At 42.1% G+C, this 18343-nt stretch overlaps 1 protein-coding gene and 1 long non-coding RNA gene across 2 annotated transcripts in view; one reads left to right on the top strand and one right to left on the bottom strand.

Annotated features, from left to right (window-relative positions):
• Positions 1–473: 473 nt before the first annotated feature.
• LOC116663563 lies at positions 474–6549 on the bottom strand. The gene is made up of 3 exons (XR_004319752.1): positions 5735–6549; positions 2306–2430; positions 474–1137 (listed from the first exon to the last, which is right to left on the bottom strand). It is a non-coding gene; the product is annotated as an uncharacterized LOC116663563 (long non-coding RNA).
• The window catches only part of CLASP1 (cytoplasmic linker associated protein 1), a 192244-nt gene continuing 180434 nt past the window's right edge, over positions 6534–18343 (top strand). The window contains 3 exon segments of the mRNA XM_032479286.1: positions 6534–6667; positions 7194–7405; positions 7994–8081. The gene's annotated coding sequence lies outside the window, so the exon portion shown is untranslated.

Genomic DNA, 18343 nt, shown 5'->3' with positions numbered 1-18343 from the left:
GAAAATGAAAGTACAAAAACAATTCCATTTATAATAGCATTTATACATATAGGAATAGTTTTAACAAGTGAATTGAAGAACTTATGCTATGAAAATGAACAACATTGTTGAAAGTAAGAAAGATGATCTAAATAAATGGAAAGACATTCCATGTTCATCAATCAGAGACATAATATTGTTAAGTGGCAATACTCTCTAAACTGATTTGCAGAGTCAGTGCAATTCTTATACAAATTACAACTACCTTTTTTGCAGCAATGGACAGGCTGATAGAAAAATTCATATGGAAATTCAAGGAACCCAAATAGCCAAAACAATCAGAAACGGAAAATAAAGTTGAAGGACTTACGTTGCCTGATTTCAAAAACTTAATACAAACCTACAGTAATTAATAATTAATGTAATATAATTAATGCAGTATAGTACTGGCATAAGATTACACGTATCAATGCAGTAGAATTTACAGTCCAGAAATAAACACGTACATTTTGGGCCAGTTGGTTTTTGACAAGGGAGCCAAGACAATTCAAGGGAGAAATAGGCTTTCCAGCAAATGGTGCTGGGACAACTGGATGAAGTTGGAGCCCTACCTCACAGCATATATACAAATTGACTCCAAATGGGTCAAAGCCCAAATGTAAGATGCTGAGAAGAAAACAGGACTACATAATGATTTCTTAGATACCAAAACCACAGTAACAACAACAACAAAAAAAACATAAATTGGACATCAAATTAAAAACTGTGCTTTGAAGGGCATTTTCAAGAAAGTGCAAAGGCAGCCCACTAAATAGAAGAAAATATGTGCAAATCATATATATGATAAAGGACTTCAATTCAGAACATATGAAGAACTTGCACAACTCAATTATAAAAAAGACAACATAATTAAAAAATGGGCAAAGATATGAATAGACATTTCTCTGATGAGACATCCAAGGTGGCAAACAAGCACATGAAAAGATGGTCAACACCTAGTCATTAGGTAAATGCAAATCGAAACCACAGTGAAATACCACTACACACCCAGTAGGATGGGGATCTTAAAGGCAGATAGTAACTAGTGGTGGTGAGGATGGGGACTGCTGGTGGGAATGTAAAATGGCACCTTCACTTTGGAAAACAGTCTGGCCATTCCTGAAAAAGTTAGACATACAGTTACCATAGCGTTCAGCAATTCCGTTCCTAAGTACATGCCCCCCAAAACTGAAAACGTATCTCCACCCAGAATCTTGTAATAGAATGTTCAGAACACTCTTACATAAAATAGCCAAAAAGTGGTTTGAAACAACATAATGTCTATTAGCTAATGAATGGATAAACAAAATATGGCATATATGTATATTATATATGTATATACAATGGAATTTTATATGACAAAAAGGAATGAAGGAATGTAACATGCTACCATATAGATGAACCTTCAAAACATGCTAAGTGAAAGAAGCCAGTCATATATATTACGTGATTCCATTTATGTAAGATGTTCAGAACAGGCAAATCTATAGACAAAAAGTAGATTAGTGGTTGCCTAGAGCTGCATAGTGACTACTACTGAGTATCGGGTTTCTTTCTGGGGTGATAAAAATGTTCCAAAATGGGTTGTGGTGATGATTGTACAACTATTTGTACTAAAGACTATCGAATTATATACTTTAAATGGGTGAAGTCTATGGTATGTGAATTATATCCCAATACATATGGAACAGAAAAAAATCATGACATTAGGGAAATATGAAGACTGACTAGGAACACAGGTTGGGAATGTATGGGTCCACTTAAGCGTTTGTTTGTTTTTTTTCAGTAAATACATATAGTATCACACAATGTGAGGTTGGTTAAATCTATGGATGTGGAACCTCGGATTTGGAGGGCTGACTGTGGGACTTGAGCATCTGTGGATTTTGGTATCTGCTGCAGGATCCTGAGGGACGACTGTACTGTTAATTTTTTAAGTGTGATAATAGTAATGAGGTTATTTAAAAAAAGGAATGTTATCTGTTAGAAATACTAAAATATTTGTGGATGTTAAGTAACTTAATAACTACTCTTTTGGGGGTGGGGATGGGTATAGCTCAGTGGTAGAGCACATGCTAGCATATACAAGGTCCTGGGTTCAATCCCCAGTACCTCCGTTTAAAAAAAAAAAAAAGATAAAATAGATAAATAAAATTAAAAAAACCCAAAAACTAGTCTTTTGCCCCCACCTATCACTTTGAATTATCACCCCACTTTTCTGCCCCACTACCCTGACCGCCAAACTCCTTCCAAGTTATCTATCCTCTCTTTCCACTTCTGTTCCTACCATTCTTTTTTGAACCAGTTCCAATCAGGCTTTCCTCCTCGCCACTGCAGAGTTACAGCCAACAGTCAATTACAGCCCATCCTCTGTACAGAGCAGCAGTCCCTCTGGGTCCTTGGGTTCTGCAGCTGTAGATTCAACCAACCAGGGATTGAAAATATTTTTTAAAAATTACATAAAGTGCCAAAAGGCAAAACTTGAATTTGCCATGTTCTGGCAATTATTTACGTGGCATTTATGTTGTATTAGGTATTTTAAGTAATCTAGACATGATTTAAAGTATATGGGAGGATGTGCTTAGGTTATGTGCAAATACTATGCCATCTTATATAAGGGACTTAACTGCCCTGAGCTTTGGTATCTGAGGGGTCCTGGAACCAACCCCGCTCCAAGGGTCGACTGTTAATGGACTTGGTTGCTCTTCCTTGTTTCCTCTTATTTCAGTGGCTGCTTTCTGTCCTTTCCTAGCTTCATTACCATCTCAATCCCTAAAAGCTAGAGGGCTCAGTCCTTAGGTAAGTTTTTCAAGTTTCTTCCTACACTTAATATCAAAATGCTGATATCATCCAAATTTACCTACCCAGCCTGGACCTTTCTTTTAAATTTCAGATTCACACAGCTAACTTTCTTCCGGATAATTTCTTGTGTTAATTTAATGGGAACTCCAAACGTAACATCTCCAAAATTGACTTTCCTATCTCTTCCCACTCCCAACTAGCTCTGCCCAGTCTTTCCCATTTGAGTAAGTGGCAACTCCATTCTTCAAACACTCAGGCCAAAAATCTTAGGAGTCACCCTTGATCCCCCTTTCTCTCACACCCTACCATCAATGGATTCCTCAAATCCCATGTGCCATCCTCTCTGAATATACAACCTTCTAACCCTTCCACTGCCTGCGCTCTTCCCAACTCACCATCCTTCTCCCACCTGCAGTATTTCAACAGCCTCCTAAGTCGTGCCCTTCCTGTCAAAACAGAAGCTAAACTGATTCTTTAAAAATAGAAGTCAAATCATCTTTCTTCTCTGCTTAAAACCTCCCAGTGGCTCCTCATCTTACTCACGTAAGCCCTTTAATGCCGCAATTTGGCATCCTCTCACCTCTGACTTCACTTCCCACTCCCCTCCCCTACTCTGCTTCTGCCACATGGCCCTCCGCTCACTTCTGAGTGCAGCAGGCACCCTCCTGTCTCAGAACAACTTCTGTGCCTGTTGTTCTCTCTACCTCCCGGAGAAAGGACATTTCCTGCTCTCTGCCGCCTTCAGAACTTCGCTCCATTTACTTCTCTTTCCCTTTCCCCAGAGCTCCCTATTCCCCTCCCAGCTTCATTTCCCCCCATAATACTAACGTAGTATATACTTTATTACTTTGTTCTCCATCTCCTCTAAGAACAAGGATTTTTTTCCTGCTTTGCTCAGTGGTTGGCACACAGTTAGTACATTAGTACACAGTGTCTCTGAGTGAATGATTGCTGTTTATCATGCAGTTCTGTTCTCTGCCTTATTGTTGAATTGGCACCAGCCTCGTGGGCGTCTGGGTGTGGATCCCTGAGGAAGATGACCTGTTGAATAAAGGCTGTCTGCTCACTCAGACTACCAGACGGGAGCCCAAGCACAGAGCAGGCGTTCTGGATGTTCCAGTTTTAGTTGCAGCCACGTGACATCGGCTAAATCATTTTTCCTTTCTGGGCCTTGATTTCTTCGTCTGCCAAAAGATCATTGCTTTAAATGGTTCCCCAGGATTTTGGAGAACCCAATATGACAGATGAAGGGTTGAGTAGGGCATGATGTGTCATTAATTTCTCTATTATATACAAAGATATGCTTACCTTGCATTTTATACTTTTTAAGGGCAATGAACAGACTTGGAATCAAACTCCAGTGTCCTTTTAGGGACCTTGGAAGATGCAGTTTTGCTGTGTTAAGCCCTTATGTGTATCAGTAATTTGAGAATGAAAGTCCTTGGTGTCAGCCTGTTCTCTCTCATGTGAAGCGTCTCTCACACAGGTAAATTGTTTTTTCAACATCCTTGTCCAAACCAGTGAATGGCCAGTGCCCGTGGCTGACAAGCTCCTGATCACTTGTGGTTGGTGAGCTTCCCCTCAGCTCAATGGTAACCCAGACCCTTGGTTTTCTCACTTCTAATATGTGGTTAATAACAACTGGCTGTTTCTGATGGATTCAGTGACATGTCAGTAATTTACATTAGTTGCATGTCTTAAAGCCTCCACAAATGCCTCTTATAAATGGAGTATGTATCAAGTTTCCATTGCCAGGGTCACTTTCTAAAATAACTCTTCCACCTTGTTACTACCCTCATGGAGGTCCAGAAACAATGTGGATTTACCTACTTGGTTTCAAAATATCCCCCATCCTATTGAAGGCAGAGTCTCAAGAGAGATATCTGTACACGTATGTTTATAGCAGCATTATTCACAGTAGCCAAAGGTGTAAGTAACCGAAAGGTCCACTGTGTGTATACCACATACTATACCTACATAATATACATACAGTGATATTATTTAGCTTTAAAAAGTTTACTTTTTTTCTTTTTAGTGGAGGTACTGGAGACTGAACCCAGGACCTCATACATGCTAGGCACGCACTCTACCGCTGAGCTACACCCTCCTCCAATTTAGCCTTAAAAAGGAAGGAAAGCCTAACACATCCTTCAACATGCAAGAACCTTGAAGACATTATGCTCAGTGAAATAAGCCAGTGAGAAAAGGACAAATACTCTGATTCCAATCATAGGAAGAACCTGAACAAATTCAGAGTAGCATGGTGGGTGCCAGGGGCTGGGGGAGAGGGAACCAGGAGTTGTTTCATGGGTAGAATTTGTTTCCCAAGATGAGTAGAGTTCTGAGGATGGTTGCACAGCGCCGTGAATGTTCTTAACTGTACACTGAAAAGTGGTTAAGATGGTTTATTTTACGTTATATGTATTTCACCACAACTGAAAATAAAAAATTCCCCATCCTCTTTATGAACCGTACTTCCCACTTGTCCCGTTTGTTTTCTCTTCTTGCATTTCGCTCAGCCGGCTCCGTCCATTGTACTCCCAGTACAACGTCCACGCCCTCCCGAGCCGCTGCCTCATGGTGTGTCTCCGGAATGTTGTTTCATCATCACCCATCCATTTTCAAAAGGCGCTTTGCTCTAGCCCCAAAGACGTCACCTTTTCTAGATCCCACCAGGAGCCCCACCCCCATGTCACCTCTACTCCTCACACCAAGTTCCTCCCTTTTCTGCCTCAGACGGAGGCGCCCACGCACGGCTCCCAACCATCACCGCAGCCTGCCCGGCGGGCCTGGCCCAAGCCTCGCTTCTCCCGCCCCCTCCCCACTCACACACCCTAGCAACACGGGGCTCGGAACCCAGAGCCCCCACCCAGTTCAGCGCCCCGGGTGTAAGGACGGAGGGAAGCCAACTCACACTATGAGTGCTTTCCGCGAAGCAGTCTTTAATCTCACAGAAACTTTCACCGTCACATTCCACGAGAGCGCAGGGACCGGACGCGGCAAGACGGCGGGACCCTTGGGACCCTTGACAGGAGCCCTGCGACAAGCGGGGTCAACCCTCGGGGCTCCCCCACACGTACTCCAAGGGGAAGCGGGAGGGTTCGGAAGCCGCGGGATCCGTGGAGGCGCACGAGTAGAAAAGGTGTTCTGGCTGCGTCTTGAGGTCCCCGGGCCGACACGGCGCCAGCAGGGCTCAAGAAGGGCCAAGAGCCACCACAGAGCTGCGCTTCCGGCTCCAGCGAACGCGCCGGCTAGGGACTGGGAGCGAGCGGCCGGAAGCCACGGTACGGGAAGCCGAAAGGCACAATCCGCGAACCACGGCCGCGCGGGCCTACGGGGGCGCGATAACCCGGAAGTGAGAGGCCGCTCCTTCAGGTGCGAGACCTCCACCCTGCCGGAGGGCGTCCCGGCCGGCCGGCATTCACCTGGGCTTTCCTGGTCCTCCTCAGCTCTACACGCCCTGCCTTTTCGCGCCCTGCTCACCGAGCCATTCCCCAGGGGCCCCTTTCCTTAAAGAACCTTTGCCCTACGGGTCCGCTTCAGGGCCAACTGACTGTCCTCCCCGGAGCCCAAAGTCCCTGGGGCAGCGGCTCCTGGCGCCCGCGCAGCCAGGCCGGCGCCTGCGCGGGGCGTTACCATAGAGAAGCCGCCGCCTCTCTGGTCTCGGCTTACACTCTCTATGATCCGGCCGGGTTGCTGGCGGTAAGGGGAAAAAGGGGGACCGCACTGCGCAGGCGCTCTGGGCGTCTTCTTTTTAATCCCCGCACCGAGCGCTTAACCTCATTGGGGTGGAGGAGAAGGCGGTGGCTACCCGCTCTGCAGCGGCCCGGCAGCCTGTACTCTGGCTGTAAGTGCCCGGCTAGGGCGAGTGTGGTTAGACCCCTGTCCCGAAGCTCCCGCCCCTCCCTGGGGTGAGGGCGCCGAATCTGGATGGGCGCGAGGCCCGGCGCTGTCAGGGGCTCCTGGATGCGCTCTGGGGGAGGGGTTGGCCCTGAGGAGGGAGCCGGCCGAGGAGCGGGGCGGAGGTTGTCTGCGGCGGCTGGGACGCGGGCACCAGGCCGCTTGCGGAGGGAGCGGCGGCCGGGCTACGCGCGGCTTTGTGTGCCCGACCCCGCCCGGCAGCGGGGAGCAGCCCGCGGGCCCGGGGTCGCGAGGGAGGGGCGAGGGAGGGAACCCCGGCAGCGGGTCCGGGCGCGCGCGGGGAGGAGAAAGGGCTGGAGTCGGGCGCGGGGGGCGGCGGCCGGACAAAAGCGAGGGCGGCGGGGCCCGGGCCGGCCCGGGGGCTCCTCGGGCGCGGGGGCCGGGGGCCGCGGGCCGCGCGGAGAGAAGCCGTGGGCAGCCTCCTCAACTTGCCTTTGTTGTTCTCCGTGTAGGAGGGACGCCGAGACGGGGAGGAGTGTGCGGTCCGGCACATTAGCCTGCTTGGTACAATGGAGCTCCGCGTTCTCCTTCCATTTTCCGAGCCGCTCGGATGAGTGTGGGGTTTTCCAGAGGCTAACTTATTACATAATGCTTTAAAAATACTTGTTTATTTCCACAGTTAGAAATACTAGGTGGAGCCTTAAGGCGTGTTTCGTTGCACCTGGTGAGTTTCTCCGTCGGGATTTCGTACATTGAATAATAACCGTTCGTGGAACCGTGAACATGATACTTTGGTTGTAGAGGTGGCGGTGAGAGCTTCAGACTCGTCCTTTGGGAGGCGGTGGTGCAGAAGAGTCAGAAGCGAGAAAACAGTTGCGAGCTGCCGTATGCCTGTTGGGAGCCAGAGTCCGGGCCAATTATGGCTTTAGAAATTGTTGCTTTTACTATTACTGTGACGTTTACTGTGCTTTTGGTTTGAGGGATCCTGGGCAGTGGGCTCCTTTTTCTCATCAAGGGAGTGGAGAATAGTAACATTGATGCAGAGACCTTATAGATAAGAAAAATGACACCACAGTGCCCCAGACTTACTGAATACTACTTTATCTTCTCTATTTGCTAAGAACATTTAAATTTGGGTGAGCTATTTGCTTACTCATCTTTGTAAAATTGTGTCATTTCACCTTTTTTAGCAACTGTTAACTTAAATCTGTTTCTGTAATTCATAGTTTATCAGCTAATGTGTAGCAGTTTTAGATTTTTGAAGTTTTATATTTATTAAGGAGTTTTCAGCCATAGCTTTGTATTCTTCCAGCTGAAGTTAACCGAAGTGAGAAATCCTTTGAAGAGACTGTTGGTGGTGGAGGTGTGAAATATTGTATCTCCATGTTACAATCTAAGTGGTAAGTAAGAAAAAGGCCTTTGCACTTTACATTAGTGTTAAAACTGAAAACCTGGATCTCTTTGTGTGGCAGGATTTTGGCCACAGACTCAACCTTACGTAAAAGAGTTGGGCATTTTTTTTTTATGCTAACAGGAAGCAAAAATCTGAAGCTTCGTTGTTTTATGCTTCAGTAACTACTGTGATAGAATCTCTTAAGTGTAGTTCAGATGATGGGAACTTGCTTTTTATAGAGCAACATTTCAGATCCTTAAAATAGTTTGACAGAGATGTTGAGAAATGAATGGCTAGAAGACTGTTAAGTTTATCATTCACATGTGTTATATATTTTGTTAATTAGTTTTGGATTTAGATTTTTTTCCTTCAGTCTTTTGTTAATTTTCTTTTTTTAGGTGGCTCAGTCTCACAGTTTCTAAGTTGGGTGAGAGAGTTTTTCAGACCTGAGACTCCATTTGTTCTTGACAATGTTCCACTTAGAAAGTTGTAGTTTTTTAGATTATTAATACGTTTATTTCATAGTACTAGTAAATATTGTAAGCATTTAAAGGATGATAAACATTAGGCTCAGAGATGAATTATTGAAACTGCCAGTTTTGGTAACTGCAAGTCTGGTTGTCAAATAGTGAAGAGTAGACTGTAGCAGAAAATAACAAGTGTTTAAAAACAGAATCATTGGTGCTGCAGTATTTGGTTTGTAAAATACAATTTAAGAAAGTAAACTAACCTTTCTTTACCCAGTGCAAGCAAGTCAGCCTACATAAGGAGTGTGTGTTTGACTAACTGACCTAAAGGCCTCTTCTTTTTAGCGCAGAATTTCCTGATTGTTTCCTGATTGTCTTCATCACCCCAGGGCTTTCCTGCCTCTTTTGTGCTCAGAACCCTACTGCCATCCTCAGTGTTTTTCCTCCCCAGATTCTTGTGGCAGCCCCCTCCTCTCCCTTCAAGGATCCCTAAAGATGTAGCTCAGCTACACTCAGAAGGCAGCATTTCTTCCATAACACCTTTGTTGACTTCCCCCTTGTTTCTTGCCTGGAAGTCTCGTCTGTGGTGATTTCTCTGTACCCGTTACCTTCCTCCTTTGAAGATTCACCTGGTGATTTACTCTTGTCTACATCCTTGAGGCTCTGGGAGTTTGTAAGAACACTGTGGTATCTTCTGCTTACTATTGGACTTGAGGATTTTCAAACTTTGTTGTGCATTGTGACTCTGCCATTTACTAGCCCTGTGTGGCTTTGGGCTATGGGCCTGTTTGGTCTCTGTATTTTAATGATTTTGTCTATAAAAGGAGGATGAAGGGAGGGTGGTGTTAATGGTTGTGTAAGGGTTGAGTGAGATAGTGTGTGTAAGGTGCTGAGAATATTGGCTGGTATAAGCTAAGTGGATGTGTGGTGTTCCCATCGTGTTCATGGTGGGAGTTCATATTAATAAGTGTGATGGTAAGAACGGTAATCAAGCCATGGGAATCACTTGGGGGAACTTCTTAAGGTACAAATGGCTGGGCTTACTTACTTGCAACTGCTCTGAGATTTTGATTCATTAAGTCTGTGTGGAGCCTGGGCAGCCACAGTTTTCACACTCTCCAGATAATTCTTAAAAACTCAGTTTGCGAATACCACACTCTGTATTTTATCAGTGATTATATTCGGTTTTACACATTAAAGAAATGATCCAGTAGTAGATGAATGGATTGTCCTAAAAGACTCGAACAGTGCAGTTAAAGGGAAAGGCCTGGCTGCAGACCCAGGCCCCTTGGGAGGCGCACTCACTCATTACCAGTTTGGAGTTACTGCCTAAACACTGTACACTTTTTCATAGCTACGTATATAGAATTGTCTTCATGATACTCACAGCCAGATTTAAGGGGGAAAAACCCTGGATTTTCAAAGGACTGTTACATTCATAATCTTATTTTTTCCCTTCCAGTCCATTATCCTATCAGTTTACAAATGAGAAACCCAGACCTGCAAGTTAAGTCCCAGTATGTCACAGGAATGGGACCAGAACTGACTGGGAAGAGAGCTGGGCCTTCTGTTTCTCAGCCTCATGTTCTTTTCATGTAAACTGTCTCTGAGCTGCATAATTTTGTCGCCGTACTGAAATTGTGGTTTGTGATGTCTTGTCATCTGTTTGCCATGTGAATAGCTGACCAACCAGGTTTCCTCCTATCTTTTGGTGTGTTTATACTTGCTTATTAAAAAATGTAAATATAAGGCTTAATAATTAACATATCTGTTAAGATTTATAATTTTTTTTAAAAATTTATCTTTTTGTGAAAAAGATCTAGGACTGGCCTGTGGCCATCTTGTACCATGACACATTTGGGTGAGTTTATCTTCATTCAGAGTGGCAGAGTTCAGTGAATCCACTTTCCACCTCTGTGTAACTGTGGTCCACTTAACTTTGTAGACGAAATCAGTTAAATTTATTCATGGTTCTGTTAACAGTGAGTAATACAGGAAAGTGAGGGGCCAGGGGGAAGACCATATCAAGGCACCCCAGCACAGGATTGTTTCTTAGTGTATCTCCCATTAAAGATGTCTGTACATTCTTGCTTTTTATAAGTTTAGGTCTTCAATGTTTTATGAATAGATTCCATGTAGTGATGTAGTACACATCATTTTCACTTTTACTGGCTTTGTCATTTGAGTTGATAGAGCAGATTTTGGTTAACTAGGATCCTTGATGTGCAGCTACCTTTTTTTTTTTAAATATATTACATATACCCTAATGGTGACTATCTTTTTGCATGTAGTTTGCAGCTTTTCTATTGTTTCCTTAGGATATGTGCTAAGAAGTGAGATTATTGGGTGACTTTTGATACATACTGCCTGATTGCTGACCAAAAAGTTGTACCAGTTAATTTTCCCATCAATCTAAGGGTGTTTGACAAAAATTTACGAACTTCTGGTAATATAATTTAAGTACTTATTTTTGTTACCATGAGAGGCAAAGAATGGTGCTTTATTTTTGTTTTTATTTATTTTGTAATTATTTTTAAAAAGAGTAAGTGGTAATGACAGGCTTTTATTTGAACCACCTGTGTGCAGTTTGTAACATACAGGGGATCTCTCTACGATGGTTTCTGCTCCCTCCAGAGCAGAGCTGCTGCATTTCTCAACGGGCGTGGAGGAAGGTGCAGCCTTTGCTTTGTGGGGTCTGTTTGTCATCATTGGAATGTAATCTTACAATATCTTTGTGCCCTCCTTCAAGTGTTCTTTAAACAGTTGTGCTCAAGGGCCCTGCCTGAGGTATTTACTAATCAGAATGTCTGGTGGTGGGGTTGGGGCATCTACATCTTTCATGGATTTCCCAAGTGATTCTGGGACCACCGAAGTTTGAGAGCTGCCGCAGGACCACCTCGGGCTGACTTTCTGCCCAGTGTCTTCCCCCAGCATGTCTCTCCCGTGGGTGGAGCGGGACTCTGTTCTGAACGTGCTAACAGAGGCCTGTTGTGCAGAGTGAGCTGTGCAGCAGCGCCTTCCTAATGGAGACTAGCTGTTCATTCTGCCAACAATGGGCCACTTTTTCTAAGAGGAGCTGAACTGCATAAAAACAGTCCTTCTCTGAAGTCTCCCCATTGTGCTCGTGGCTGTGTTTTATTTAAGTTCTGATAAGTCAGAGTTCTCCAGACCACAGCCATGTCCTGCTCAGCCTGTGCTTGGCTGGAGGGTGACAGTAGGCGTCCTAGACTGAACACCCACATCTGCCAGGCCCTAGGCTGGGTGTGGTAGTGAACTTTTGCAGGATCTTACGGCAGCATTTAAAGGCAGGTGCTATTCTCCTTTTATACTGAGAGGAAGCAGGGGCTTCCCTCTTCCCACAGAGAAGTGCAATAATTTGTCCATGTCGTGCAGCTGCAGAGTAGCAGAGGCTGGCTCTCAGATTCCTCAGCTTCCTTTCCATTTATCTCTGTTTTTTGCAGCAAGGTTATTCTTCCTGCATGAAAGGTCAGTGGGCACCCGGCAGCATCTGGAGATGCCTCTTGGTCAGTCAGGAAGGAGGTGGAGATGCAAGCTTCCTGCTTGGGTCTCTGAGAGGGTCAGATCAGGTGCCCTGCAGTCCCTTTTAGATTTGAGGCCTTTATTCGAAATCTGCCCTTGGACAATCCAGATTACTGAAGACCTTATATAAACTTTTTTCTTCTGATTTTTTATTGTGTTAAAATACATGTAATCTACAACATGCCATTATAACGACTTTTAAGAATATAGTTCAGTGGCATTAATGGCCTTCACATTGTGCATCAGCACAAAACAACTGCTTCCACATTTTTTCCATCACCTCAAACAGAAGCTCCACTACGGAGTAAATCCCCATCCCCCCTCTTCCTCAGCCACTGGTAACTGCTAATTTCCTTTCTCTGTGAAATTGCCTATTCCGGATATTTCGTATAAGTGGAGTTAATAATATATTTATCCTTTTGTGACTGGTTTATTTCACTGAGCATGTTTTCAAGGCTCATTTATGTTCTAGCTGGTGTCAGAATTTATTCCTTTTTAATTGCTGAGCAATATTCCATTGTATGGATGTACTACATTTGTATTTATGCCTTCATCTGTTGATGGAGCTTAGGTTGTTTCCACTTTTTGACTCTTGTGACTAATGCTGTAATGTATGTTGGTTCACAGATTTCTGAGTCTCTGTTTTGAGTTCTTTTGGGTATATACCTAGGAGTAGAATTACTGGATCATGTGCTAATTCTATGTTTAGCTTTTTGAGGAACTGCCAAACTTTTCCACAGTGGCTGTACCTTTTTACACTCCCAACAGCAATGCACAGGGGTTTCGGTTTCTCCATATCCTTGCCAACACCTATTATTTTCCTATTTTTAAAATTATAGCCATCTTAGTAGGTATGAATTAGTAACTCATTGTAGTTTTGATTTGCATTTCCCTAATGACTAAGGTTTTGAGCATCTTTGCATGTGCTTATTGGCCATTTGTGAATCTTTGGAGAAATATCTATGCAAATCTTTTGTCCAGTGTTGAATTGAATTGTGTGTCTTTTTGTTATTGAGTTTTAAGAGTTCTTACATATTCTGGATATATGTGATTTGCAGGTATTTTCTCTCATTCATTTTGTAGATTGTCTTCACTTAATTGAGTATCCTTTTGTGCAGAGAAGTTTTTAATTTTGATCAAGTCCAGTTAATCTGTTTTGCTGCTCATGCTTTTGGTGTCATATTTAAGAATCCATTGCCGAATCCAAGGTTGTGAAGATTTACTCCTGTGTTTTCTCCTCAGAGTTTTATTTAGATTGTTGACCCATTTTGAATTAATTTTTGTTAATAATTTGAGATGGGGCTCTAACATCATTGTTTTGCACGTGGATATCCAGTTGTCCCAGCACCATTTGTTGAAGACGAATAAAAACTTTAATTATTTGTTTTCCGTATCACTCATTGGCATTTATATCTTTCTTTGGGTTTTTGACTTCACTGCCTACCATCCTCAACTTCTGCACCCCCCAGACCCACCGTCTCGTCTTCCTTGAAGCTGTATACCTGGATGCTTTGTGTGTCTGACAGCTTTGCTGCTTGACACAGAGGTCATACTTAGTAAATGTGACTTCCCTTTCTTTCTTTGCATTTTGTATGGTTACTTTCAAGTGTCTTGTGCTCAGAAATAGATTGTAAGGGCCTTCAGGGTAGACGGTATATTAGATTTGCTTCTCGATTTCCACCCTTCTCTTGTGCCCCCGGCACGCTAGGGCCTAGTCTAGTGCTGTGCAGGCAATGTGCTTAACTTCTATTGGCTGAATTGTAAAGCTAAACATAGATCTTTGTGAATACATTTGTGTAATTGTGCAAAATTATTCTTAAAAGATTAATGATCAGTATATCATAAAGTTCTTTAAGATTTTAAATTCACGTCCTTTTACATCATTTTTCCAAATGTGGGGATTGATAATAGTATTGGGTCTTTCTGGCGCCTTAGGAATTGTTTTGTTTGTGACGTAAGCTTTATGGATAAGCCTCACTTAGGTTGCAGCTCACGGGGCTCCTTTCATGGTGATCAAAATATTTTAAGTTGTTATTTAAGATCATGATGAGTTTTCACCTGGGAATTGTATGCATTTTAGGTGCGAATTTTGTGTACCCAGACCCTGCCTTTTCATTTTTGACAAATGTTAGTTTTAAAAATTATTTTAAGGGGAAGGTGGGGGTATAGCTTGGCAGTAGAGTGCATGGTTGGTGTGCACAAGGTCCTGGGTTCAATCCCCAGTGTCTTTGTTAAGCGGAAAAATAGTAATAAAAAATAAAATGTAAAAAAAATTTTACAAATTATTACGTTTATACAATAAGTGTATATTATTTTTCTAACAAGAAAATTAAATATCATTAGAAAATTCTTCTTTTGCCTAGAAATCCCAAAAGTTAACTAGTGAAGTATTTGATCTCTCTGGGTCCTTGTTATCAGATTTCCCTCCATCCCTCTCTCTAGTGTTCAGTAGGGTCTTATGTTACTTGTCCTGAGTAATCAGATCTCCCTTGGGAGTCTGTTCTGTAATCTACTGTCCAGATGTCAGTGAAGGGAAGGTTCAGCTTAAAAGTTGGCCTTTGGTATTTTGTTTTCTAGCAGATTATGACTCCAAAGTAGGTATTTCTTAGCATCTTGTTATAGTAACACTTTAATTTTGAAATACTGGTTATTTGTCCATTGCTTATTTCAGTAGATCCTTATTAGTAACAGTGAAAACAAAGGAATTATTTTTTAATTATCTAGTTCTAAACAACGTAACATCAGAGAGGCCAGAGCAAATCCAACATTTAAGATGCTTTCAAGATAACTGCCAGCCAACAAAGTGATTCAGCAAGAGTTTGAACTCCCTCAGGAGTAGTGGCTCATGCCAGGGAGGGAGAGATGCTGTTTTCTTTGCTGCCTCTGGCCCTATTTAGGGGAATTTGGGCCTGTTTTGTATCTGAATCTGTACCTTTATCTAAAACATTTGATTTAAGAAGCATTTTTATCATTCATGAGACATTCCCAACATGGGATCCCCTTCTGAGGATGGTGGCCCCTTAAAAAGAAGTGGTCTGGATGCCACATTGTTGTCTGTGGAGTGGATTTGGGCAAATGGTGGGTATGTTGGCCTGCTGCTGAGCGAACATGCCATTGGTAGTGATTGAGGTGCCGCGTAGATTGCCTTTGGCCTGTCACTGCATTTGTAAAGTGAGCATGATGGAAAGCTTTTCATTCTCTCATTCATTTCAGAATTGGGAGTAGATTTCTGAAATTGCCAAGGAGACATTTGTTTAGACAAAGTGACGATATTGTGTAGTATTGTAGTGAGTTGTGTAGTAGTAATTTTAGGAATCATGAATGAATGACTGAGCAAGGGAAGATTAGGAACATCTTGTAGTGATTTGATTGCTAGATGTCTTTTGGGGTGGGATGAGTGGCTGGAGGGGGTACAGGGAGTGTACACATGGGCGTTAATGAGAAATGGACCAGAGAGAATAGGCAGAGAACCTTTAATGAAAACCACTGCCGTTAAAATAAGAGTTATTTTAGGGTGTATATGGGTAATTAGTAGAAAATGCACTATGTACTTTTTTTTAACAATTTTTTATTGATTTATAATCATTTTACAATGTTGTGTCAAATTCCAGTGTTCAGCACAATTTTTCAGTTGTTCATGGACATATACACACTCATTGTCACATTTTTTTCTCTGTGAGTTATCATAACATTTTGTGTATATTTCCCTGTGCTATACAGTGTAATCTTGTTTATCTATTCTACAATTTTGAAATCCCAGTCTTTCCCTTCCCACCCTCCACCCCTCTGCACTATGTACTTTGATCGGACTCTTCAACAAACCTTACAGTTGTGCCTAAGAACAGAGGGAGTCTCTTAGCCCTGTTCCCAAAGAACTATGCCCCTAAGGAAGGCGGGCCAGGAGGGAGATGATTATGATCCTAGGGTATGTGTGCTGCTGTGGGAGACTGAAGAGGGGAGGGCTGTGTCCCTTCCTGTTCTGATCTGAAGGGTGTGAGGCCCTGAACTGGGTACACACTCCCCTTCTTGTGCACTCTGGGGCCTGTTTGTTGCCTTGCCTTTGCAAGAGGGGTGTTTTGGTGGAGACTTAGCTTGTGACCACAGGACCAGGGGCCTGACTCTTGACCGAATTAACCCCGTGGTCTGATTTGTGTGAAGTGGCCACAGATGAGGGCCAAGAAAGCACTCTTGCTGAGAGAGGGTTGAAACTAACATCTTGTAGGCACCCCAGGCCTTAATAAAATTAGGGCTTTTCTGTTTTCAGATCTTTACTTGAATCATCAACTTATCAGTGATTCAATTTTGGAATTTTGTGGGGAGGGGTTAGTCACTGTGTGTTTGGGAAATTGCTATGGAGATTGCTTCTGGATAGTGATGGTAATCCTCAAATTACATGATTTTTATTGTAGTCACATGCATTATTGGCTGTAATTTAAAAAAAAAATACCTAGAGGGTAATCTTGTGAACCTTTTTACTATAAGCAAGTTTAAATCTGCTGTAGTTGTATGTGAAGGTTCCTTTCATCTTGTTTAAGCTACCCAGAAAGAACTAGAACTGCAGGTTAAATGCATTAAATTTTTGTTATAAGGTATTTATTTTTTGAACAGATAATACGTATACATGACTTTAAAATTTAGGTTTCCTCCTGCCCTGCCATCCAGCCAGTACCCTTCCCTGGAGACAGCAGTGTTATTAGTTGTACATGTGAAAACACGCATGTCTATATCAGTATCTGTCTGTCTTCCCCCTACTCTCCTTTTTTGTACAGATGGTAGACTGTTGAATTTTGCTTTTTTCCCTTCTTAATGTATCTTGGAAATCAGTCTCTGTCAGTACATTAAAGGCTTCCTCATTTTTTTTTTTAAATGATGACTGGCTGAGCAGTGCTATTACGTGGCATTCCATGACTTCCCCAGGCCTCTCGAGGAACACTTCATTCTTTCTAATCTTTCCCATTTATAAAACCATGCTACAAAGACTCATGCTACAATAATTTATTTTGTATGTGTACGAATAAATAAATAACTATAAGTTGATATTATCCATTCTTAGAGGATTTAGCAAAACCTGGCCTGTGATAAGAGGATCCTACAGCTAATGCACTTAAAAATGTAAATTTGTAGAAGTATATGACTCTGTCTTGTCATACACTTATTTTTGAACTAAAACATGGCTATAGTTTAATGAATGAAGATGAATTGAGCTCTTGTCTTCTCGTTAACTTGTTTTTCTGTTTTTGGCTTTGCAAGAATTTGATGGCTGAAGGGGGTTTAGAACTACTCTTTGTTTCCCTGGTGGTAGTACCAATGCTGCTTTCTAGAGATGAGTATACTATAAATGGACAATTCGTTGAGTAACTGGCTTTTTCAACTTTTTTCAATTCTTTGATGTTGCCTATGGTTTCAGGATTACAGTTGTATTTGAATTTACAGGTAACTTTCTGCTGTTTATTGAATACAGTATGCTTATGCTGCTAGAAAGAATATTAACATTTTTTAAAACGTTTTAAAATTTATATTTCCTTTGAATAGATACTGTGTACATGGTTTAAAAAGTATACAAGAATAGAGAGTGAAATGTGTCTTCCTCTATTCTCTTTATCTTTCCTCCACACCCCATTTCCAGAGGCGACTGCTGTGTCTTGTTCTTAAGTGGTCTTCCAGATAATCTGGAAGGCTTGCAGCGTTTTTCTGTTGGCACCACTGCTATTTTTGACATGTATTTCTAAAAATTATATAAATAGTACATTTTCATTGTGGAAAATAGAATGTTACTGTTTTGGTTTATTTCTCCCCATATTTTTTCTATGCATGAAGAATATGTGACTATTTTTTATTTTATAAACAAAAAGGACATTTTGAATACTGTTTTCTAGTTAGCTTTTTTTCACTAAGCTGATGGTAGATTTTTTTTTCCAGGCCAGTAAGAATATATTTTTACTTTGGCTTTCAGTGACTGCATGGTATGTGGCTTGGATGTACTGTAATTTCTTTCCTAATTCCCTGTTCTTGAACATTTATTTTCATTAAAATTTTTTTCACAAACAGCTACAGTGAACAACTTTATACATTCTAGTGTACTTGACAGATGATTTCCTTAGATGAATTCTTAGATTTGGACCTGTTGGGTCAAAGTGTATATTTAAGAGTTCTTGATAGATGTTTCCAACTTGTCCTAGGTAGTTATGAACTTTATTCTCATCAGCAGTATTAAAATGTGTATTTGATTATATTCACTTACATTCTTAAATGTAGGATTAGA

The sequence above is a fragment of the Camelus ferus genome, chromosome 5 (genome assembly GCF_009834535.1).
Source record: "Camelus ferus isolate YT-003-E chromosome 5, BCGSAC_Cfer_1.0, whole genome shotgun sequence".
NCBI classification, from domain to species: Eukaryota; Metazoa; Chordata; class Mammalia; order Artiodactyla; family Camelidae; genus Camelus; species Camelus ferus.
The sequence above is the reverse complement of the archived record's forward strand: the minus strand, read 5'-3'. Positions and strand labels throughout refer to the sequence as shown.